Genomic DNA, 26,534 nt, shown 5'->3' with positions numbered 1-26,534 from the left:
CATGTAACAACTGATTGGTTTAAGATTGGGAAAGGAATACAACAAGGCTGTACAGTATCACCTTATTTATTTAACTCATATGCAGAGTACATCATGCAAAATGCCAAGCTGGATGAATCAAAAGTTAAAATTAAGTTTTCAGAGAGAAATATCAGCAATCTCAGATATGCAGATGATATCACTCTGATAGCAGAAAGTAAAGAAGAATTAAGAAGCCTTAAAATGAGGGTGAATGAGAAGAGTGTAAAAACTGTCTTGAAATTTAACATTTTAAAAAACTAAAATATTGGCAACTTGCCCCATCACTTCCCAGCAAACAGAGAGAAAAGAAATGGAAGCAGTGTCAGATTCTATATTTTTGGACTCAAAGATCATTGCAGATATGGCTTCTGCAGTCATGAAATTAAAAGATGCTTGCTCCTTGGAAGAATAGCTCTGGCTAATCTGAACAAGACATAATCTTGTTGACAATGGTCCATATAGTCAAAGCTATGTTCTTTTCTTCCAGTAGTAATTTATGGCTGTGAGAGTTGGATTATAAGGAATTTATAGTACCATAGAATTGTTGCTTTAAAATCTTGATGCTAAAGAATTTTGAGAGTCCTTTGGACAGCAAAGAGATTACATCAATTGATACTTAAATTAATTCAGACTATTCATAGAAAGAACAAATACTGGTGCTGAAGCTTGAAAATTTTGGCCACATAATGAGAAGATAGGACTCATTGGAAAAGACCTTGATGATAGGAAGATTAAAGGCAAAAGGAAAAGACAGAAGAGGATGAGATAGATAGACAGTGTTATAAAATTAATAAATTTGAGCTTGGGCAGATTGCAGGAGGTTGTGAAGGCTAGAAAGGCCTAGCATGCTGTGGTCCATGAGGTCACAAAGAGTCAGACATGATTGAACTAGTGAACAATAAGGTAATAAGTAGTTTATATCAAATATTACTATTGATAGCTTGCAATATTCATTTTTGTAATGTTTGCCACAATTGCATCATTTTCTTTAATCATTACTTTATTTCTTTTTTATTTAAAGTTTTCAACATTCAATTCCACAGAATTTTGAGTTCCAAATATTCTCCCCATCTCTCTTCTTCCTGCACCCCAAAATGCCTTGCATTCTGATTACCCTTTCCACCAATCTGCCCTCCCTTCTAACACTCCTCCCTTCCCTTATTCCCGTCTTCTCTCTGTCCTGTAGGGCAAGATAAATTTCTATACTCCATTACCTGTATTTCTTATTTCCCACTTGTGTGCAAAAGCAATTCTCAACATTTGTTCCTAAAACTTTGTGTTTCAACTTCTCTTCCTTCCTCCCTTACCAACCATCCCCACGGAGAAGGCAAGCAATTCAATATATGATATATATGTGTAGTTCTGCCAGTGGCTTCCATAATGGTCATATTGTGTAAGACTAACTATATTTCCCTCCATCCTATCCTCTCCCCCATTTCTTCTATTCTCTTTTTTGACCTTGTTCCTCCCCAAGAGTATTTACTTCTAATTGCTCCCTCCTCCCATTTCCCCTCCCTTCCATCATCCCCTCCACCCTACTTATCCTCTTCTCCCCTACTTTCCTGTAGTGTAAGATAGGTTTTCATGCCAAATTGAGTGTGCATGTTATTTCTTCCTTGAGTCAAATGTGATGAGAGTGCTGCTGCTGCTGCTGCTGCTGCTGCTGCTGCTGCCACCATCACCTCCTTGGGCCAGGGCTAGAGGAGGACCCTGATCCTTTGTCACACAGGTAAAAAAGCTCTCTCACTGACCTTTGAAGTGTCTTTGTCCCCTGTGAGTTGAGTGATCTGAGAATCTCTGCTGCTGCCGGGGATCTGCCCCCAAGACCTGCTGTGGCCCTCCTCCTCCAGGTGCTGCACCATCAAGGCTGGGCTGTGGTCTGCTCCAAGTCCAGTGAGACAGATCTTTCCTGTCAGCCTTCCAGGTCACCCTGGGCTGAAAATCTCCTCCACTCTGTCATTCTGTGGCTTTTGCTGCTCTAGAATTTGTGGAAAGTCATTCTTTACAAGTATTTTATGGGTTGTGGGGGAAGAGCTAGAGTATGCACATCTTTCTACTTTGCCATCTTGGCTCTGCCCCCCTTAATCCTTACCTTAAATAAAATGTGAACTATAATCTAAAAAGTAGCTTCCTTCCCCATTTTCAAAATTTCCAAGTTCACATTTGATAAACAAATGTCAAAATAAAAATGTATTTCATATTAACATTCAGTTTTAAAGCCTTTAAATCATTCCTAAATAATAGCGACCCTTAACTAATTGATCCAAGAAACATTTAAGCTCTTATACTCCAACTCTGACATTTTAAATCAGGTATTAATTGAATATATAAAGAATAAAACGTTTTTTGGTTTTTCTAAGTGAGTTAATGGAGTTTTCTCCTATTATCATTTTGAGGTAAAGCCAGATACGGATAAAGTCAATTGCTCCCAGAACTGATAGAAAATTCGGAAGGTTTAATAAAAATGTAGGCATTGTTGGCTCTCACATTACCATATTCTAAGGAGAAAAATATATTGACTAGCTCACATAATAGCATTTATTACTTTCTGATCTGAAATAACCCTGCTGCTAAAAAGGTTTTAAACAATAGCATTCTTGGCAAACTTAGGATACTTCTTTCAGAAAACCTAATAAGAGTCTATAATGGTTACTTTTTCAGATTTATATCTAAACAAACCTCCATGTGACCTCTAATCATGGTATATTATACCTGCATATACATGGCCCTTCCACAATAATATTATTTTCCTTATATGCTTCAGCCCTCTTTCAAAGTGTATGAAAATATAGGCTTGAAACTGTAATTCTATTTCTATATATAATCCACAGCCTCTATACTTTTGGGAGTCATATAGAATTCCCTTATTTTTCTCAGAAATCACTACCTGATTAAAATGATTGGTTGTGACCTGGGATTTTTAAAAGACAAGTGTATATGTATGGAATTAAACAATCATTTTCCAACATACCTAACTCCCTAAGAATATTAGCTAAGTTAATGGGCCATTTTGCCCATATAGCTTTCATTGGCCTCTAACCACTAACCAGAGGAGAAGAAAGGGGAAGAAACAAGTTTCCAGGAAGACATTTGGTTTCAGAGAAATGATATGTTCCTCATATTCTCCTGAATTGTGTAGAGGCAGAAGCAGTAGATTTGTAATCAGAGGACCTGGGTTGATACACCATAACTCTATTTACTACTTATGTGACCTTGGATAAATCACTTGACCTTTATGGCCTTCATTTTTCTTATCTGTAAACTAAAGGTGTTGGCCTAGATAACTCCTGTGGGTCCTTTGATCTTTATTATTTCCTCCCCCCCTTTTTTTTGGTAAAGGAAAGATCGTAGAGGTTTCTGGCTCATAAGATTTATAAAGTTCAAGGGTATTAACTTGCTGTATAAATCTTCAATCTTTATTTATATTATCTATTTGAAATATCCATTTGCTGAGGAGACTGAGGACAATAAGTACAGTGTTGAGGAAAATACATGAGAGAAGGAAAAAGTATTTATATGGCACCTATTACATATCAGATACTGTGCTGAGTGTTCTACGAATATTACCTCATTTGATCATCACAACAATGCTGCAGGGTAGGTGTAATAATTTCCATTTTACAGTTCAGGAAACTGAGACACAAAAGGATTAAGTAACTTGCCCAGTGTCACACAGTATATGAAGTCAGATTTAAACTCAACTCTATCTGAATTCCAGGTCTAGCACTCTATCCCTTGCATACCTGGTTACTCTATAGAGGAAGCAAGACAAGGGCAGACCAAGACGAACAATAAAATGATTACTTATTTATAGGATTAATTTTCCTTAATTTGACAATCAAAGTGTATTAGCTGCCTACTACATTCAGGAAACTAGGATTAGTCCCATGGATTAAACAGACCCTCATGAAGTTTACAATCTAAGAGTAGGATGTACTACAAAAATGGCTAAAACATAAAATAGCAAGATGACTTCAAAGTGAAAAGTGCTAGGTGAAATAAGAGGTCAGGAATGTTGCTTCCCTTAAATTATTAGAGTTCTTGACCAGAAGAAAGTCTGACAACACACCTAGTCTAGCTCTAAAGATGTTTAACGTGCTCCTGCCTGCTTGAATGCTAAGAATCAATGAACCAGCTTTATTGCCCCCTAGAGGTAAACAAAAACTCCCTAATGAAGTAATCTTAGCACACTCACCTGCTTCCATTTCCTGGCATGTCACCTGAGGGAGTACTTGGACAGTCAGAAGAGAAGAGGGGCCAAATGGAGCCTTTGGGGACACCCAAAGGTAGAGAGAGAAGAAAGATCCAATGAAAAACTAAGGAAACAGAAATCACAGTGGAGGAAGGGAAATGAGTCAGAAATTCTCTCAATGTTAACAAATTGGGAGATCCACAGAGCAAGAGGCATCAAAAAACACAGAAATTTGGAGTGAAAAGATCAGGGCTTCAACTTCAGCTCTGCTATTTACTACCTATGTCATCTTAGCCAATCTCTTTTCCTTTTTGGCCTTAATCTCGCATCAATAAATGAACAGTTTGGACTAAATGATCTCTAAAGCAAACCCAATGTAAAACTGAATAAGACTTTGCATGTTGCAATTCATGCATTATAGGGATTCTTGACATGCCTCTTTTAAGCATGCTGTAGACTTTAAATTTTAATTTAAACTTTAAATTTAAATAAAACGTATTTTAAACATATTGTAGACTTTAAATCCTAGAAACATTTTTTTTTTAATTAGTATAATGGGTCATCGAAGAATAAGTTAGCCCATGAGTTTATCTTCTTTCAGTTACTTAAATAATATTAATGAATGGTGATGTTGTTTAAAGGAAAAAAGAGAAAAAGAAAGAATAAGGTAGTTCTGAAATATTTTTTGTTGTGTACTTCTTTGTCATCTGGCAAAGCCTTTATCTCTTCTCAGAATATTTTAAAATACATAAAATAGATGAATAAATTGCACAGTACTACAAAAGAAACCAATTATATTAAAATATAATTATCTAACTTTAAAAACAATTTCAAGGACTCCAGGTAAATTACACCCTGGAACCGAGGATACCTATATTAAAGATTGTAGCTTTATATTAGGAAGTGACAACAGCTAGGACCTGAAAATTGAAGATGTCTGTTAGAAATTCATTGTTAGAGTTACCAACTATTAGAAAATCAGTTCTCAAAGGTGACCTCTAAAGAACAAGAGAGCTGGATAGAAAGCCAGTCCTTGAGTTAGGAAGACACATCTTTGTCATTCAAATAGGGCCTCAGACACTTTCTAGATGTGTGACCCTGGGCAAGTCACTTAACCCTGTTTGCTTCAGTTTCCTCACCTGTAAAATGAACTGGAGAAAGAAATAGGAAATCACTCCAATATCTTTGCCAAGAAAACCCCTAATGGGGTCACAGAGCATCAGACATGAGCAAGAACAACACTCCTAGAGAACTGGAAAAGCAACTGTTGCTAGATTCCAAAGTAACTTGAGTTTTATACTCCATCATAGCACTACTGCTTTGTTTCCCATCCTTCCTGTCAGACACTGGTGATAAAGGGAAGAGTTAGACTATTCTTTTTTGTCTATTTGTAGACTCCAATGCACTATTTTTCCTGCAAGTGTGTGGGAATTTATTGTGTCTATAAAATGCACCCCTCGTATATTTGGCTCAGATAAAAATATATTAATTGCCTTAAATGATATCAGGCTTGTATCTTGCTTTAGGTAATATGTGTATCCTTGAAATTAATATGTAAACAGAACTTGTAGGTCAATTCATATATTAAAAATAAATCTTCCAAGAAAAAATGAGGACTTCTTTGAGAAAATATGCAACCCTAATATTTCTGTTTTATAAGTTTAGAATTTCAAATATCAGATTTGCTTTAAATGCAATATACTTGTACTTGATTTTATCAAATAATGTTAAATTTTCATTATCTTTTATTTTGAAAGTCATACTCACCTAGAGAAACAACAGAATTTCTAGACATTAAAAGCCAGCACTTTGAATCCTTTGCTTCAAAGTCAATAAAAACTTTCTTCCTAATAGTTCAAAGCATTTGGCAACCTACTATATCTGTGTTTGCCTCAAAAAGAAATCTCACTTTCTTGGCTCATGAGTGGTACAAAGAAATTCTTATTTTCAGAATCAACAAAGATTTAATTCTCAGTTTTTACATTGGCTATTAATTATTGCATATGCACAAGGAATTTGAATCCTAAAAGTTAGTTGTGAAAATTATAAAGGAAGACAAAAGCTCTTACATCATACATTCCTTTAACACATTTGTTCCTGTGTGTGTGTGTATGCGTACAGTATGATCCAATGGAAATAACAGAGTGGAGTATCAAAGGGTTTTTTCTTTGACCCGCCTCTGTTCAAAATTTTACCATTGATTTGAAAGAGAAAAGAGATAGTATGCTTATAAAATTTGCAGTTGACACAAAGTAGAGAGCTTTGGGATACCTGATAGTGAAATATGAAATTAGGAATCTGATGATCTTGAAAAGGTATATTGAAAGAATGAATATAACAAGATAAAACTTAATAAGGATAAAGATAAAGTCTTATGGCTAAGCTTTTTTTTTTTTTTAAACCAATGATGCTGCTATAGAATAGGGAAAATATGGCTAGATAACATAACACTTCACAGGAAAGTAAAAGGACCTGAGCACTGTAGTATACTGATAGTTCAAGACAAGTCAACAATATGATGTCAGTCGCAAAAGCTATTGTGATCATAGACTGCATTAAAAGAAGTATAATAGAAATAGAGTTGTAGAGCTTACTAAACAATCACTGCTGTGATTCATTTCATTGTGTCTGATGTGGTTTCTATGACTCTTTTTAATATGTGCATAAAGATATATTTACTTCTTAAAATTGTATAAATGGAAGTACCATCTTCCCTCTGTAGGAAGTAAGTCAATGTTTCTCATTTTAAAATAAAAATATACTCAAATGACTCTGGTATCTATTCAATTCTAACTTCTTTCCAATGACACAGATTTTAACCTCTCTATGCCATCCCATCCTGTGTGACTCTTGTCCATATTCTCTCAAAAGTTCACTACAAGAGGTCCATTCAATGTGCATTAGGAGGAATCAGAGGACTATGCTGGATGGCTGTACATCTAATATCCCTCATTCTTGCCACACAGCCAGCTCACTTGATCTTTCTGTCATATAGTTTCTTGATGAAGTGCTTTGTTGTGGTTCTTCTTTGTCATTCCTTATTGGTTTTATGCTACATCTTGCTCATATTCACCACAGGTTTCTCCATTGACTTCAGATTGATACTCATCTACAGCTCTTTGGAAGCAGTGAGTTCCATGACTCATTGACATTTAAGATTATTGATAAATATTAATATTGAAAAGAAGAGCCTTTTATTTCAAGGGAAATCAGTCAGTATGGGGTCAGTAGAAGAGCTTTGTAACTTCCCAAAAGCAATTCAGCCTGCTCTTCTCTCTTTCAAATCTGGGCCTAGCTCATTGTCCATCTGCAATGTCTATCTGTTTAAAATATACATACTGTTGGACAGGCTCTATTGGGAGTCTATCCAAATGTATGTTGAAATTCCCAACACAGTCTTTCTTGTGCAGATAGAGAAACCCCTTGAAGTGATTACAGATCTTTCCCATGGGGCATTGCAATATCCTGGGGGTTGGTGGAATCAACACTGTCTTCCACAAAAAAGAGTTTTCTAGAGGACTTTACAAGTCATAGGTAATCCCTCTTTAATCTGAACTCTCTTTATTACAGTAGTGAACACTTTCAGTGAGCATATATCTTCCCATTTTATGCTAAGGCCAGTATTTATTATCAGAGAATAACTGAACACGGTTGTTTGTCCTGTTGTATCTTCCAAGGCATACTGAATGAAGCATAATTGGGTAATACCTTGATACAAAGGTGCTTATAAGATAGCATTTTGGTCTACTGAATCATTTTGTTTTCATAATCAGCAAACATTAAGCACAATGGGATCATATTTTCTATAAGTGTTAATTGAGGGATGTGCTCTGCAACTGAATATCAGTTTTGAAAGTCTAGTTGTTCCTTACCAATATCCTCATTGAAGATGCCCTTGATTTATGTATCTATGATTCTGATAAAAATTTTATGTGGACAAGAGAGTAAGCATATATTTTGATAGCTACTGATGTGTTCTTGGTCATCTTTTTGTGGTATTAAAAATTCTGAGATTTATTTTTTTTGCTGCCTTTTGTATTTTCCCCTTATTCAGATTAGCTTGAATAGTGGTCCCTCAATGCCCTCTTGACAAGTAGCACGTCTAGAATTTTTGTTAAAATTTTTTTTTTTTACTCTGCTTGCCACATTTTAGCAATGACATTGACAAGCTGCATTGTAAAAAAGAGAGAGTTACTAGGATGGACAGGAACGTGAAACCATAATAATATTATTTACAATGAGTAGAAATAAGGAAATTTCAATTGGATAAAAAGAAGACTTAAGGATTACATAGTGACCTTCAAAGAATTTGAAGGGTTATTTCATGGAAGAGGAATTAGCACAGCTTGGAACATGTGATATGAATCAGGTTTGAACTCTGGCTCTGTCTTTTACTCTGTGTAATTTTGGACAGATGACTTTATCTTTCAGATCACTACTTTATAAAAATAAAATCTGTCAAAATTTGAACAAAATAACGATGATAACGATAATAATAACTATAGCAATAATAATGGCTAGAATTTAAACAGAACTTGAAGGTATCCCAAGGACTTTACATCTATTAACTCATTTGAGATTATTTCTAAGATTCTTTCTGGCTCTAATTTTCATGACTTGTTCTACTTGGCCCTCGACATCAGAACTAAGAACATTGAGTGGAAATTATATTGAAGCATATTTCAGCTGGATACAAGGACAACTTACAAAATATAAATGCTGTTAAAATAAAATGGGTTAGCTAAGGATGCAATGTGTCTTTCCCCAAATCCATTACTATACACCTTCCTTCAAGGGATGGGCATGTATCAAAAATATTGGAAAGGACTTAGAGTATGTCAGGTCCTATGTCAGGCAATGGGGACACCGAAACACAAGTGAAACAGTCTTTGCCTTCAAGAAACTTATGTTGTTAGATATTTTAGTGCATATCCCTGCATATATATGAATCAAACCAGATTACCTCTGTGGTTCTCTTCAAGTCTGAGATTCTGTGAGTTTAAGAATTGTTAAAGGCTTCTTGGGTGGTAACTATTCAGTTATTTTTTTATGCAGTTTACTTTTAAAAAAATTAGTTGTAGGCTCTAGAAGTAAGTGTTGTAGAACAAAAATCCATGGTTTCCCTTCGTCTGCCTTTTTAAAACCATTCATAGGAATTCACAAGCTTAATGTTTGTTTAAGCCTTAATTTTCTTTTGTCTTAAAAGTTATTTCTTAGATTTAAATAGAAGAGTATGCAATTATTATTCTAACCAAGGTAGCTACTTAGTTCACTTAAAATTCATTAAAAGCTAAGGTTCAAGGAGGAAAGGAGGCACTAGTTTTTTATAGTCGACATATACTCCTAAAGTAATTTCTATAAAAATTGATGCCATGGAGGAGTCATTCATGTAATACAGAAAGGAGATATAATTATATTAATTTATACTCATACATTGCTTAAAACAGAGGTTCTTAATCTTTTTTGTCGTGAACTCCAATATAGTCTTAAGAAGCCTGTGGATCCTTTCTCACAATGTTTTTAAATGGATAAAATAACAATATAAGATTACAAAAGACACTAACTAGATTGAAATAAGTTATAAAAGTACATTTGTAAGTGTTCAAAAAATATATTTATGGACCCCTTGGGTTCAGAAGATCTAGGTAAAGAACTGCTGGCCTAAAGATTTATAAAATGTTTTCCTGTGAGATAGGTGATGCAAATATTAACATCCCAGTTTTTCACATGAGGAAATAGAGGTATAGACAGATGAAGTTGCTTGTTCCAGAGCCACACAACTAGTAAGTGACAGAGTATGGAGTCAAACCTAGAACTTCTGTTCCCAAGACTACTATGTTTTTTTCCCCTAAAGTATGATGCCCCATCAAGACACATGTATAGTAAATATAAGAATGGTGGTATGATGAACCCAATATAAGTTTTTAATTTAAAGATTTTTAAGTCTTTTGTTTAAATTTTTTAAATCATTTTGTAAGTAGGGCACATAGATTTGGTTTTGTTTTTTAAGAAAGTAGCATTAGTGAAAGTAAATTTGTATGAATCACTGAAAAAAATCCTTGAATTTAGATTTAGATTCATAGAATATCCAAATAAGGAAGTAAAGAAAGTTAAACAGAGTCAAAGTGACATTAAGGAGACTATTTCTACTCATCTCCTTAAAAGATAAACTGCAAAGAAACTGCTTAGTCAGAAAAGATAGTCTTAATATTAGCTCAGATTTATAGTTACCCAATAACAGCAGTCATGTGAAGTAGATACTGTATATATGTATTATTAACTGTTTTGCTGTTTTAATTGGACAAGTGATTTCACTGGTGCCACAAGCTCCTGGGGAGGTACATTCTTACCTTCTCTGACATTTAAGGTCTTAGACAGTTATCTTAAACAATGAGTGATTAAGTGATTTGCCCAGCACATGAGGCAGTATGGTGGAGATAGGACTTGAACCCAGATCTTAATGACTCTGAGGCCACTTCTCTATCTACTATACAACATTGCCTCTCATCTTACTTGTGTAGCTGAAGAAAATGAAATTTAAAGAGGTTAAATGACTTGTCCAGTGCCACATATTAGAGTAAATACCAAAATTTAGACTTGAACCAAATGAAACAGCAGAAGAAGGAGATTGTAAGGATAAAACATTTTAACTCTATGAGTTTATATGATGAGTTTCAGCCTGTGACTGAGCTGCTTAAAGGTTCATTAGTGACTAGAAAGTTGAACACAAATGACCAAATGAATTTTGATAACCTAATAGTCTGAAGTCCTAGAGCCATTTCAGGAGGAGTTAGATCCATAATAAGGAATGAAGATGAGTGAGAAAAAAAATTCTAATTCAATTTGAGGGGGATAAAACAGAACAGTGAAGAAAAATTATTAGAGATTTGTGAGGAGAGGATGATATTGTGTTATGGTGCTTATTTCTTTACATTTTTTGCTCTGTCTCTTCTTTTTAACCAATCACTACATTTATTCATATGGTTTTTAGTTTCCTGTCCTGTGGCTTATTTTTTCCCACTTAATAGTATTCTATTTTTTCTAATTACATATAAAGATAGTTTTCAACATTCATTTTAATAAGATCTTGAGTTCCAAATTTTTCTCCCTCCTTCTTTCCCCCTTTCTCCTCCCCAACCCAGAAAGCATTCTGATATAGGTTGCACAAATACAGTCATGTTACACATATATTCCCCATTAGTCATGTTGTGAAAGTAGAATCAGAAGAAATGGGAAAAACCAAGAGAAAGAAAAAAAGTAGAGGGGAATAATATGCTTTGGTCGGTATTGAGTCCATAGTTTTTTCTCCAAATGTAGACAGCATTTTCCATCACGAAATTGTCTCAGATTATTGTATTGTTGAGAAGAACTAACTGGATCATAACTGATCATCAAACAGGGTTGCTGTTATTATATACAAAGTTCTTCTGATTCAACTCATTTCACTCAGCATTAGTTCATGTAAATCTTTCAAGGCTTTTTTCCCCCCTGAAATCCTCCTATTCATCATTTCTTATAGCACAATAGTATTCCATTACATTTATACACTACAATTTGTTTAGCCATTCCCCAATTGATGGGCATCCCCTCAATTTCCAATTTTTTGCCATCACAAAAAAAGACTGGTATGAATACTTTTGTGCATGTACGATTTTTTTCCCTTTTTTACGACATCTTTGGATACAGACCTAGTAGTGGTATTGCTGAATCAAAGGGTATGCATAGTTTTACAGCCATTTAAGCATAGCTCCAGGTTGTTCTCCAGAATGGTTGGATAAGTTCACACCTACACCAACAATGCATTAGTGTTCCAATGTTCCCACGTCTTCTCCAACAGTTATTATTTTCCCTTTTTGGCATAGTAGTCAGTCTGATAGGTGGGAGGTGATACCTCAGAATTGTTTTAATATGCATTTCTCTAATCGGTGGTGATGTAGAGTATTTTTTAATATGTGTATAGATAGATTTAATTTCTTCATTTGAAAACTGCCTGTTCATATCCTTTGAATATTTATCAATTGGGGAATGACTTGTATTCTTATAAATTTGACTCAGTTCTCTATATATTTTAGAAATGAGGTCTTTATCAGAAACACTTGCTGAAAAAATTATTTCCCAGCTTTCTGTTTTCTTTCTAATCATGATTGCATTGGCTTTGTTTGTGCAATTTTTTTTTAATTTAATGTAATCAAAAATTATCCATTTTGCATTTCTTAATGTTCTCTTGTTTAGTCATAAATTCTTCCCTTCTCCATAGATCTGACAGGTAAACTATTCTTTATTCTCACAATTTGCTTATGGTATCACCCTTAACGTCTAAATCATGTACACATTTTGACTTTATCTTGGTATACAGTGTGAGATATTGGTCTATGTCTAGTTTCTGCCATACTGTTTTCCAGTTTTCCCAGCAGTTTTTGTCATATAGTGAGTTCTTATCCCAGAAGCTGAAGTCTTCAGTTTTATCAAACAGTAGATTATGTAGTCATTTGCTACTGTGTCTTGTGTACCTAAGCTATTCCTCTGATCCACCACTCTATTTCTCAGCCAGTAGCAAATAGTTTTGATGACTATCATTTTAGATCTAGTATAGCTGGGCCACCTTCCTTTGCATTTTTTCATTAATTCGCTTGATATTCTTGACCTTTGGTTCTTCCAGATGAATTTTGTTATTCTTTTTTCTAGCTTTATCAAATAATTTTCAGTAGTTTGATTGGTATGGCACTGAATAAGTAAATTAATTTAGGTAGAATTGTCATTTTGATTACATTAACTTGGCCTACCCTTGAGCAATTGATATTTTTCTAATTGTTTAGATCTGACTCTTTCTGCATAAAAAAGTGTTTTGTAATTGTGTTCATTAAGTTCCTGGGTTTGTTTTGGCAGGTAGACTCCCAAATATTGGATGTGGTCTATAGTTCCCTATAGGGTAAGATACCCAACAGGGTGTGTATGTTATTCATTCTTTGAGCCAAATTCAATGTCCATAAGTTTCAAACAATGCTCACCCACTCCCTTCTTTCCATCAACTGTAATACGACTTTCATGCCTCTTTAAGTGATATAGTTTACCTCATTCTGCCTCCTCCTTTCCTCTTCTCCCAGTGCTATCCATTTGTTTCACCCCTTAAGTGTTTTTTTATCTTCACATCAAAATCAGCTTATACCCATACCCTCTAAGTATATTCCTTCTAAGTGCCTTAATAGAGATATAGTTCTTAAGAGTTATAAGTATCATCTTCAGACACAGGAATATAAATAGTTTAACCTTATTGAAATACAACATTTTTTTTTTCTTTCCTGTTCACCTTTTTGTGCTTCCCTAGAGTCTTGCATCTGAAGATCAAATTTTCTGTTCAGTTCTGGTCTTTGCATCAAGAAAGTCTGAAAGCCCTCTATTTCATTGAATATGCATCTTTTCACCTAAACGATTATGCTCAATTTTGCTGGGTAGTTGATTCTTGGTTGTAATCTAAGCTCCTTTGTTGTGCACAATATCATATTCCTAGTCTTCTGCTTCTTTAATAGAGAAGTTGCTAAGTCTTGTGCAAGTATATATCCTTTAGTACATAAGATGCTAAGTCTGTGGCCTCTTGATATGCAAATTGTTTCTGACTCCTTACAGCATTTTCTCCTTGACCTGGCAATTCCAAAATTTGGCTAGAATATTCCTTAGAGTTTTCATTTTGGGATCTCTTTAGGAAGTGATTGGTGTATTGTTTCAAATATTTTACCCTCTGTTTCTAGGATATCAGGGGAGTTTGCCTTTGTAATTTCTTGAAAGACGTTATTCAGACTCTTTCTTTTTTATCATGACTTTCAGGTAGTCCAATAATTCTTGAACTATCTTTCCTGGATCTATTTTGCAGGTCAGTTGTTTTTCCAGTGAGGTATTTTGCAGTTGTTTCTATTTTTCCATTCTTTTATTTTGTTTCACTGATTCTTAATGTCTCATAGAGTCATTAGTTTCCACTTGTCCAATTCTAATTTTTAAGGAATTATTTTCTTTAGTTAGCTTTTGTACCTCCTTTTCCATTTGGCCAATTCTACTTAGAAGGAATTGTTTTCTTCAGTGGACTTTTTTTCTATTTGGCCAATTGTATTTTTTACAGAATTGCTTTTTTTCCAGTCAATTTTAGTCCTTCCTTTTTCGAGCTGTTGATCCTCTCCTGCATAACTCTCATTTCTTTCCCCAATTTTTATTCGAACTTTCCTATTTCATTTTTTAAATCTTTTTCAACCTCTTACACAAAGGCCTTTTGGGCTTGAGACCAGTTCATCTTCCTCTTTGAAGCTTCACATGAAGACATTTTGACATTGTTGTCCTCTTCTGAATTTGTGTTTTAGTCTTCCCTGTCACCATAGTAGCTTTCTATGGTCAGGGCTGTTTTCTGCTTTTTACTCATTTTTAGACTATTTAGTGATTTTTAAAGTGGGACTCTGCTTCAGAGGCATTGTCCCAAGTTTCTTGTGCTGGGAGCTTGAGGCCTGGTCACTGACTTTCTGTGCAGGGGCCTCGGGTGCTGACAGCTTGCCCACTGCACTGGCATGCCCCATACTAGTAGTATCTACTGTATGTGTTGGAGGAGAGTGTTTCCAGAATATCAGTTTGCTCTCTGCACTGGGTCTGGATGCCTCACAGCTGGTCTGATGTGCCACTAACCTCCTGAGCTAAGCCAGAGGGGCCTTAGTTACCAATTTGTGATGTGGTTAAGAACCTCTTGCCGGCTTTCCTGGACATCATCTGTGCTGGACTGTCCCCTTTTACCTAAGTGAGGCAGACCTTTCCTGAACTCTTTCTAAGTTAAAGAAGTTCTTAAGTTGTTTTGAGCTGGAAAATTGTTTCACTCTATCTTTTTGTAGGCTTTTTTGCTCCAGAATTCATTTAGAGGCTTGATTTAATGTCCTTTCTGAGGGAAATGGAGAGCCCAGGCAACCTCCTGGCTTTTCTCCACTATCTTGACCTAAGTATCTCATTTATTTAAAAAGCAACAAAAATGATGTTTGTAAGCATAAGCAAAGTGGGGTTTCTGTTATTGTTGTTCTGTAGTTCAGTTTCCTAGACTCAGGCTAAATTATGAACATCTGAAGGACTGATCTCCTTTGAACCCTGATAATTCACAGATATGCTGAGTCATGTAGGTTTCATACCTTCTAGCTCTGAGCCAATCAGGGGGCAAGTCTTTGTTATATATTCTGGGAGGTTGTCATATTGCTTTGGGGCCTCCTTCATGAGAAAGACCTTTTGATTCCCTAGATGGGACTCTGAGTAGCTATTTGTTAAGAGCCCCTGACTACTCAGGTGTTGGTGCTCTCCTGGTCTGGTGGTATATTTAGGTGATAGTATTACTTTGTTCAGACAGTTGGAGCCCTGTCTGTTGAATCTCTGTGCTAATTTCTCTGCTTGTATTTTCTATATTCATTTATTCCTACTTATCTGTAATTAAAGTAAGATTTCTGACCCCTTTAAAGCAGATCAAAGAACCTGTGCAAGCAACTCCCCCTGTATGCTACTGTGGTTGCTATTACAATGTAGTGACTCTTTTGTTTATTAGGAATTTTGACTTTGGAGTTCAAAGAGTTCCCTAATGAGAAGTCTTTCTCTACCAATACTAACTGGAAGTGATTCTGCAACATGCTGTTTTAGAGAAGGTCCCATGGTCAGTGTATGTCAAAAGCAGGTATTTAACTATGGCTATCCTGATTCCAAAACCTACTTTCTATCCATTATGACGCATACTTATTTGTTGCTATGAGCTTCTTTAATTGCTAAGCTTCAATGTTGCAGTTGAGTACATTTTTAAAGGATTTTGGGATGGAAAAACCTGTTAATTTCTCTCTTCAGTTAATTATGCCTAATGCTATAGCATGACTATTCATACAATAAGATTGATCATTAAGCTAATAGCAGGTTATATGAAATTCAAAAGATTTCAGTTCCTACCTCAGAAATTTTTTGGCTATGAATCTATGGGAAAATGATTTAACTATCTAGAGCCTCAGTTTCATTATCTACAAAATGTAATTTAATATGTTCATTCTCTACCTTACAAGATTACTATAAGGAAAAGACTTTAACAATACTATAGCAGATGTGCTATTATTAGTATACATATATATGTGTATAAACATATATAATATATGAATGTATATGTATATTGAACTTGCAAATACAAATATTAACTGCTGACAACAAAATAACAAACACACCCACAATTTTAGAACTACAGAAATAAGGCAGTCATTGCTCATTATATGAGGATATTTCATTCTCCAAGACAGTTCCTCAAAATTGTGGTTGCTCTATTTTATTTATTTACTCTACCATTAACTACTTACAGAAGCATGATATAATGGAAAAGATCTGGAATCAAGAGAGACTTGATAACCTCTTTGAACCTTCACAAACTGTATGACTATGCACAAGTCAGTTCATCTCTCTGATACCTGGTTTCCTCATGTGCAAAATGGGAATAATAACATCAGTCATGTTCACCTCAAGGTTATTGTGGGGTTTAAATGAGATAACTCAAATCCAATGTTTTGTAAATATTAAAGCATGATAAAAATCCTAGCTATTATTACTACTTGACAGAGAGAAGTGTTCTATGCAGCTAAAGAGGGGGAAAATGTTAATTTATTTAAGGCATGACAAGTTGAAGATCAACTTGGAATAAAAATAAAGAACCTGAAAGGCATGGCTAGGCAATGCAAGGTACTGAGTGATATAAAGTTAATATAATAATAATAATAATAAATAATGCAATGAGTAAATAGGATTTCGTGTACAAAATTTTCATTTACATGAAGCTTTTTGGGAAGATACATGTTACACAACATGACATATTCTTGTATTCTATTGACATGCTATAAGGAGAAAAAAGAACATAGTAGTACGTTACACTTCTATACTGTTTATGAATAATTGATGAGGACTGATGAAAGAAAGTACAAGGGAAGAAAGCTTAGAAGACAAGACCTCATCTTTTAGAAGCTGGAAGGTCATCTATTAAATATTTGGGAGTAACCTTCCTAATAATATGGAGAAACTACATGAAGAATTATAGAACCATAATGACCAAAAGAATGCCTAAACAACTAAAGAGGCAATATTAATGGATGAGTTCAATTACTACATTAAATTGAAAATACATTCCAAAATACTTCATGCATTAACATTCAAAAAAATAAGTGGCTCCCTAATAGATCTAGGTAAAATCAAAATTAAATTCATGTGAGAAACAAATGGGCAAGATAAAACTTTCTGTGAATGTGATCTGGCACTTGAAGACTTAAAGACATTAAATTGGCCAACATCAAAACTATCCTGAACTGGGTTAAAAAAATACAGATGAACAGATCATTAGATTCATATCAATACAACAGCCATACAACCAAATGTATACCAAAGTCTAGTGCTTGAGAACCTTTTAGAAAATAAAGCATGAGGAAAGGATTTACTATTGGGAGAAATTGGTTGAGAATTTGTTGGGAAAGGGATTTTGCCTCATGTCTTACATAAAATCCCCAGTGAATTCCAGCTGAATGAGCGGCTTAAACTTTTTTTTATTTAATCTAGAAAACATGGAATAAAGAGGAATAAAGTCTTCATTTTAATTGTTGTGGCATGAATATATTTTTGGTTAAACAAATGGGAGGAATTATTAGGGACAAGATGGATGCGCTTGATTACATTAGAGTTTAAGAAAACTTTAAAATAAAAATGGGAATAGTAAAAAGAAAAATAACATTGGAAATATCAGTTAAAAAGCATTTATTAAGCATTTACTATGTGCCAGGCACTGTGCTAAGTACTGGGAATGCAAATATAAGCAGAAAGAATCTGACACAGAAAAAAAATTATAGGAAGAAGCTAAAAAGTGGTGGGGTGAGGTGATGTCATTGAAGGGAAAGTCTGAAGTCCATCTTGGAGAGGAATGAAGACATGGCGGCACTGTCTTCCTTAGAAAGAAAAGAAGAATTTTTTTTGGTTTTGTTTTTTCTTTAATGAAGGTAGGAGTCATTCAATTAGAGAAAGAAACCCTAGCAGGAGAGAATATTTCCAGTGTATGAATTCTAGAACTGGAGCAAGCTTTCAGAATGAAAAATATTTTAGCTGTTTTTGAGGTTTGATGGAGGAAATCATGAATGTGTCCCTAAAGGTTTAGATACAGACATAGATAGATAGATAAGTAGATACATAGATAGATGGGTAGATACATAGCTAGATGATAGATACATAGATACATAGAGATATACAGAAAATAAAATGCTTAAATATATTTTAAAAATTGATTCTAAAAAGACCAAAATCAGAACTATTAGACTACAATGAATAAAAGGTCAAAGTGTATAAACAGATAATTTTTTTTAAAAGGAGACACAAATTGTTACTAGCCGCCTGACAGGATAATCAACCTCACTAATCATATAGAGATGCAAATTAAAGTAATTTCTATGTACTATCTCATACCCATCAAATTGGCAAAACTAAATTATTATACTCATTGAAAGTGCAAACTTGAAAAATTTTGGGGTGGAGTAACATGGTAGCACAAAATAGAGGGTTTTTTGGTGTTTTGTTTTTTTTTAGCATACCCCTTTTTCTAATAATATTATTATGGGGAATTTACCTTGAAACCAGAAGTCTATTGCTGTCTCTATCAACCACAGCTTCTCTGGGAGTTAATTAACTATTAACTATTGTTAATACTATAATGTTCAGGAGCCCAGGAAACAGAAAATATTTTCTGAGGTCCTGTACTAAAGGAAAGAAGACTCAAACAGGATGACCCTATCCCAGACACAATTTTGCCTAATAGGTCTTAAACTCCCAGCTTGTACCCCAATAGAGGGAAGGGTACATCTTCACAGATCCTCTCGTCCAAAATAAATAAAAAAAGAATATTAATAAGGACATAGAGAGGGAAACAATATTTTCTTTGAAATTTATTAATTTGAACATAAATAGTGACTTGAGGAAATAGTTCTTTTATTAATCTTTTTGCAAAACATTTAAAAGTTGGAAGAAAGGAGAAGGAAGGCAGGCAGGCAGGAAGGAAGGAAGAAGAGAGGAAGTAAGAAAGAGAGAGAGAAGTTAAGGGAGGGAGGGAGAGAAGGAAGGAAAGAAGAGAGGGAGGAAAAACAAATAAACTATAACAGGTAGGCTATATCCTACTGCATTATAACCCAGTAGCATTAAGGAGATAATCAGGGGACAGAATGAGGGTATCCTTGATGCAGGACCTTGGATAAGGCAGATGTATATATAGGCTGCAAGCTTTGAACTGAAGATCTCCTTCTAAATGCCAAGCACAGTGCTAAGCACTATGCTATAAAAAGAGCAAAAGACATTCCCTGTCCTCAAGTAAGGAAGTCCCTTACAATCTAATGAGGAAGATAATGAACAAATAAAAATAAACCAAGCAAACTATATACAGCATAAATAGGAAGTAATTAAGACAGAGAAGGAACTAGAATTGAGAAGGGCTGGGGATTCCAGTAAAAGAAGGGATTTTAGTTGGGACCTAAAGGAAACTAGAGAGATCAGTAGGTAGAGTGGAAGAGGAAGAATATTGCAGACATTGTAGAGACAGTCACAGAAAATACACAAAGCAAAGAGATGATATGTCTTGTTCATGAAAGTGTCATGAGACCAGTGTCACTGAATCAAAAAGAGAGAAAGCAGAACACAGGGGGGAAATGAGAGAGAGAGAGAGAGAGACAGACAGACAGACAGACAGACAGAGAAAGAGACAGAGACAGGCAGAGATGGAGGGGGGGGAGAGACAGACAGAGAAAGAGAGAGACACAGAGAGACAGAGACAGAGAGGGAGAGAGTTTAGGGAAGAAAAACCTGTTTGACATTGATCTAACTATAATCCTTGGAGGCAAAATGTTTAATGGATAATAAGCAGCCCTATTACAAGTGTCATAAAGAGGTTCTCTTTTTTAGTCTCTAATCTCTCAAATGATAGTAATCATTTTATTATTCTGTTGTTTATCATTCCCTTTCTTGTGTGGGAATAAAACTGTGTGCTCCATACCTGATTCATACTTAAATGAACTAGGAAAACCTAAAAGCATTTTCTGGTAGATATGAAGTAATAGCATGAAGTCAAATTTTCTTATAAACCAACTCAGGCTCCTAATATTCAAAGGCATTTAACACATCTGTTCATCTACACACATGTATGCATATATACATATATGTGTATGTATGTGTGTACTGTATATATGTTTGTATATGTGTGCATATATGTGCATATGTGTACATATATATATACACATCCATACATCCATACATCCATCCATATATATATACAGTGCTAAAGATGTATTACTAAGGTGTGCAAGTAGCTTGGTGAGTCCTACGTACTTCCTAACATATTGTGGTTAACCAATTGTAGCCAGGGTTAGAAGGTGTAGGGATATGTGAAATTATTGATCAGTTAATGGGTATCAACCCATAGGGAAGGACTTCCAGTGTTTCTGTGTTTTAAACATATAGTATAGCTATTAGACAGAGGTTATTTTAAGGCAGTTCATTCTCTCAAATACACACCTGATAATAATCCAAACCCAACTTATATAAAGCTATTATTATATTAGCAAGAATATGAATGTGAAGCATAATGATAGCAATACATTCTACTTCATAGAATGGGAACTGGTAAGAGAGCATACACTACAGCCATCTATATAACTGGAAAGAGGAAAGGCATGGATCTGAATGAGAAGGTGTTAATAGATTTTTGCCTACACTTTCTAGAGGAAGTACCCACATCAGCGAGAACATGAATTCAACAAAGATGTATTGAAGTATTATGAAAGGAAGGTGTCCCACTATCTTCCTCCAAGTACCTAACTGAAATCTGAGAAGGGTAACCAACTAAATTTGTTTTACTATAAAACGGTCTCTGGATTTTCAGAGGGTACCAGAAACCCAGTGTCTTCTTCCAACTGTGACTTAATCATTTTTAGGGAGGGAACATCTATGGCTAACAGCTCAGGCTCATGTTGTTCCCTACTTTCAGCAATCACTTGTCATTGCCATGAACCACAGCTACACAGGCTTCTTAACTGAGCCTGACTCATGGCTTTAGTTTTCTAAGTACTTCCATATACATTATGTGATTTCCTCATTTGAACTTCACAACAAGTGAAGCAGGGAAGATGTTATTAACCACATTTTACAGATGAGGAAAATGTAGCCCTAAGAGTCTAGATCATTTTTGAAGTTCACTTCATTAGAAAATGACAGTTCTTCTGACTGTTATTCTAGTGTTGACAAAGTATATGATGTGGCATATTATTCATATGGGATGAGTTAAACACAACAAAACAATGAGAATTTCCACTTTGTGGCTTTGTTCTGTTGAAATACTTTAATCCACACTCAGAAACTCACAAGGAATCGTGAGAGAAAATGGACAAATAAAGGCACTAACATCTCTCTATTCCACTGTGAGTCTTGGACTCTAGACTCTTATCTTTAAATTATAATTTTATAGTTGCATGAAAATTACACAGAGAAACTGCTGTTTTAAACTATTGTTAAACTGTTGTTAGATATTATCATTATGCTGATCCAAAAAGGTTCCACCAGGTTAGAACGTAGGACTTAAGATAAGATGTTATGGGAATAAATGTAAAGTTTTTTTTTTACTTGAGTTCAAATAATCTGTTACATAAGTACAGGATAAGAGAACCATTACTAGACAAGAGTTTGTGTGAGAAAATCAAAGTTCTTTAGTGGACTTCAGTGTTAATATGAATCAAGAATGTGACATAGTCGTCAAAAAGCTAATGTGTATTAAAAGAAAAATAGAATACAGAACAAGGGCTCTGCTAACCAGAACAAACCTGGAAGTTACACATTTTAAGGAGGATATTTCCAAGTGAGAGAACATCCACAAGAGTGATGAGGAGACTGGAAACCATATTATACAAGGATTGGTTGAAGTAAATAGGGAAGTTTACCCTGGAAAAAAGAACACTTGGGAAAGATGGAAACACAATTAAGAAAGTTGGGGATTATAGATGTCTTTAATTATTTGAATGTTTGTCATATGGAAGAAGGATTAAAGTCTCTCTGTATGGTGGTAGAAGGGTAAGCTAGAAGCAAATAGAAAATGTTTCAGAAAATCAGATTTAGACTATATATATGTATGTATGTATGTATATATGTAATATATGTATATACATATACACACACACATATACATTATATATATACACATTCATATGTATAGATGTGTATATATACATAGATATGTATATATAATGTGTATACATACATATAGATATTATATATATATATACATATACATATACACACTTTCTAACAATTGGAACTGTACAAAAAATAGAATGGACTAGCTTATGAGGTAATGAGCTTCTCCATCACTGGAAGCCTTTTAGTCAAGGGAAGGGAGCATGAATTTATAAAGCACCTACTATGTGTTCCTCCTTCATTGCCGAAGAAGACCATGCCATCAGAGAAATAATGACAACTTGCACTTGACTTTGTTCTGAGTGAGGGAGGGCTGTGCAGGTCACCGGTCTCACTTCTCCTCCAGAGCCATCTGAATTCAGTGACCAGATATTTATCAGGATGACTGGAGATGACCCAGGATGAGGTAATTGCTCAAGGTCACACAGCTAGTGAGTGTCAAGTGTCTGAGGTGAGATTTGAACTCAGGTCTTCCTGACTCCTGCACTGGTGCTCTATCAACCACACCACCTAGCTGCCCCAAAGCACCTACTATTGTTAAAAACTAAGCCCCTTACAAATATCATCTCATTTGGTCCTCACAACAATCCTTGGAGATTTGCTCAGGCCACATACTTACTAAATGTCTGAGGTCAAGTGTGAAATTAGGTCTTTCTGAGTCCAGACCCAGTCCTCTATCCATTTTATCACCTATTTTTGATGGTTTTGAGGGATTTGTAGAAGGGATGCCTATTAAGGTTGGATTTGGATTACATAGACCTCTGAGGTCCATCCTAGAAGGCTCAATTATTTGGGGATTCTAAGATGACCTCCACAGTCCCAGTGAGATCCTACAAAACTTAGGTCCAAACTTCTGAATCAAACCTCTACCATTACTGACTCAATGATACTTTACCAAGTCAGCATAAGAAGAAGGTCCAATGAGTGGAGTGCCTCCTTTCTCATTTGAATGAGACACTATTCCTTTATATAACCAACTTCTGTCCTAGAAATTTTAAGATCATAGATTTAGAAATATATGGGACCTTAGAGATTATATAATCCAACTTCCATATATATGAATATATATATATATTTGAAAGAACTAAGGTATAGTTTAAAAAAAATAATAACAAACTGCAGACCTTTGGATGTAAAACAGGTGGAATTCCAAAGGATATCAGAGTCAGAATATTTTTAAATTCATACCACTTCAGATAGCACAAGGAAGATGAAAATATATCAGCATGTTAAAAGGACTGGAGTGCTAGGTGGCTCAGTGAGTAAAGGGCAAGACTGGAATCAGGAAGATGTAAGTTCAAATTTGCTCTCAGAAACTTACTAGTGGTGTGATCGTAGTCAAGTCACTTAACCTCTGCTTGCCATGTAAAATGGATATAATAATATCACTTACTTCAAAGAGGCCTGGCACATAATAGGGGCTATACAAGTGTTTATTCCCTCCCTTTCTTAAAAGGAAAGATATGAGCTCTGGCAATATGGATGCATAGACTACAAATAGTAGATGCCCTTCTACTTTATGCTAGCTACATCACTAAATAGATTTATCAAGTACTTACTATATGCCAGACTTTACGCTAAATGCTGGGAACTACTTTCAAGGAACTTACATTCTAATGAAGGAAGATATAACATGAAAAAAAGCTGCTAAGTGTGAAAGAAAGGATGCAGTTCTGTAGGAGAAGGGGGTGAAAAAGTGTAGGGAGTAAGTTGAGCTAGGAGTTATAAGAGTATGGTTGGAGTCTTGTATGAATGGTGATCTGGTCAGTAATTCATCAATCAGCAGAGTGGGTCTGGGGGGGTGGGGAGGGGTTGGAGGCATCTTTTGGTAGAGGTACAAGGTTGTTGGCTAAGTTAGAAGAGTGAACTGAGGTAGGAGATGAACCTTTTGGCAACAGAATTTCCACATACCAAGTGCTTGACTGCAGACTGCTTTTATGGGTCTCTCTGTAGGGAGTCATTCCAAAGAAACCCAGTTCTGTCTCCATAATTTTTGTATAGATTTGCTCAGAAATGTGACTGAACCCTACTAGTTCCTTAGAATAAACAAAAGTCCATGGAGTCTTTGATGTACCTGACACACTTCATCCTGCATTTCACTACCTGGAGGCTAAGAAGTATCAGCATCCAAAGTGTCACATTGGAAAGAAGCAGAAGTTAAGATTTGTTTGGCAAGTCATTCTTACCTTTTCCAACTGAGTTTATCAACCCTTGACTGTTCTTGCAACCAGGCATTTCCCCTATGTTCTTACACCCATCTGAGATATTTGTGGGTTTTTTTGGGGGGGGTAGCAAAGAAGGATGGGGAATGAAAATTTTTTAGAAAAGCATTCTAAGGAACTGCTATTTTAAAATAATAGGTTATGAATGTACCATCCCAATCAAGCCAGTCTTGGGTGTGTCAAAGAGCACTCTAAGCCCCAGTTGGAAGATTTGTTTAAATTTAAAAGAAATTATTTTTTTTCTATTCTTTCATATGATCACTCCTTCAGTTAAAAAACAAAACAAAACTGATAATGCAGTATCTCTGGTCTAGTTAACAAACCAAAACAATGATATTAAGACAACTCATCCCTGAACTTCTAAAGAGAAAAGCGGAAAATATTCTCAATTGCTTTCTCATTTCTATCCATTTTAGTGTTTGTCTACTTACTTCATACCTAAAGATAATGTGAATAATGTGCATTTCTGTTTACTTATTCAACAATTCAAGGAGGCTGTGTTTAGTGACTGATGTTCTCCTGCCACATGGTGGTGCCTGCCAGTTTTAGAATTTTTCCTGGTGGCATCATAAGAGTCAATACCAAATAGGCAGCATAAAACCAGATCATTCCAATTAGCATGGTTTTGCTTAAACTGCTTAATTATTTAGATTTTTAAAAAGAACTCAATGGATGTAACTATATTTGCTAACCATTCACAACCACTAATTAATTATGAGAGTTTTAAATTACATAGGGAGGGGGAAGGCAGGGAGGAAGATGTATTAGAAATACATATGCTTAGTAAGCATGCCAGAATTTACTTAGCATAAAATTCAATAGCAATTTTGCTTTCAATTTGCGAAGGGGTTGAATGAAGATCCTGTTTGTATAGCCCCGCACTGAAATCCTACCAGGTTTGGTTATATTATCATAATTGCTGCATAAACACTTTTAAGGACTTTCTCTTTAGTTTAATGCATGGTTTATTTTCATAAGCTTGATTAGTTGCCACACTAGCTCTGCTACGGAAAATGAAACATGCTTGCCTGCTTACTGTTGAGTTACTAAATCTCTATCTACATTAAACTTATATTTATGCTACGGCTTCTGTTAAAAGGCTGCAGCAGGAGGCAAGATCTCTGATTCCGTGCTTTTGCAATATCCGATGGCAGTTCTATCTAATGGGCATTCCTCCTCCTTAAAAGATTCAACTGCTACATCTAGAAGCAGATTTTCTGATGCCTCCAGCGTCTGGTCAGATTGATTTGTTTTAATGGAGTCTTTTTCGGTAAGAAGAGAGATGCCACAGACCAGAATGTGAGGATCCGCAGCTTAATTGCCAAGATTGAGAGTCTCCGTGTAATTCAGAAATCCTTGGGGAGGGGTGCAGAGCCAGAGGGCCTTGGGGGAGAGGGTTGGAAGGGAGCATATATGTGTTGGGGAAGAGGAGGGCTGTAGGCTAATGGGATGGGATGGTTTTCACACAGTAGGAAAATTTTGGATTCCCTCGAGACACCAAGGTGCTGCACGATCAAGTCTCTCAACAGAGAAGTTAAAAAGCAAGGGAGTGGGCGGAGGTTGCAGGTTAAGGTACTTAAAAGGAGAGTTCTAGCACTATTTGTTTTCTGAGGGTGGCTGCTAGGGACTCAGTTGCTGCTTGCAGAATAAGTATGTTGGTGTCTCCTTTTTGTGACTAGAAATGGAAGCTAATTACCTACCATGCTGTAAAAAACAATCAATCTCCTTCTAAATACAGGGTTTAGGATAGAAGTGAAGAGAGCATTGTCTGAATAACCACTAAACCCCACTGCAAAGAAAAGGGAAAAGAAAGAAAGGAAAAAAAAAACTTTGCCCATCTGATGCGTCAAATACTGTAAGACCAA

The 26,534-nt window shown here is 35.4% G+C and overlaps 1 pseudogene; it reads left to right on the top strand.

Moving 5' to 3' along the window:
* LOC140507839 (heat shock cognate 71 kDa protein-like) overlaps window positions 1-26,534 on the top strand; it is a 49,695-nt pseudogene that overhangs the window by 21,980 nt on the left and 1,181 nt on the right.

Source organism: Notamacropus eugenii, chromosome 5 (genome assembly GCF_028372415.1).
Source record: "Notamacropus eugenii isolate mMacEug1 chromosome 5, mMacEug1.pri_v2, whole genome shotgun sequence".
In the NCBI taxonomy this organism is placed as follows: domain Eukaryota; kingdom Metazoa; phylum Chordata; class Mammalia; order Diprotodontia; family Macropodidae; genus Notamacropus; species Notamacropus eugenii.
Note: the sequence above shows the minus strand (reverse complement) of the source record. Positions and strands in the feature narration are given on the sequence as shown.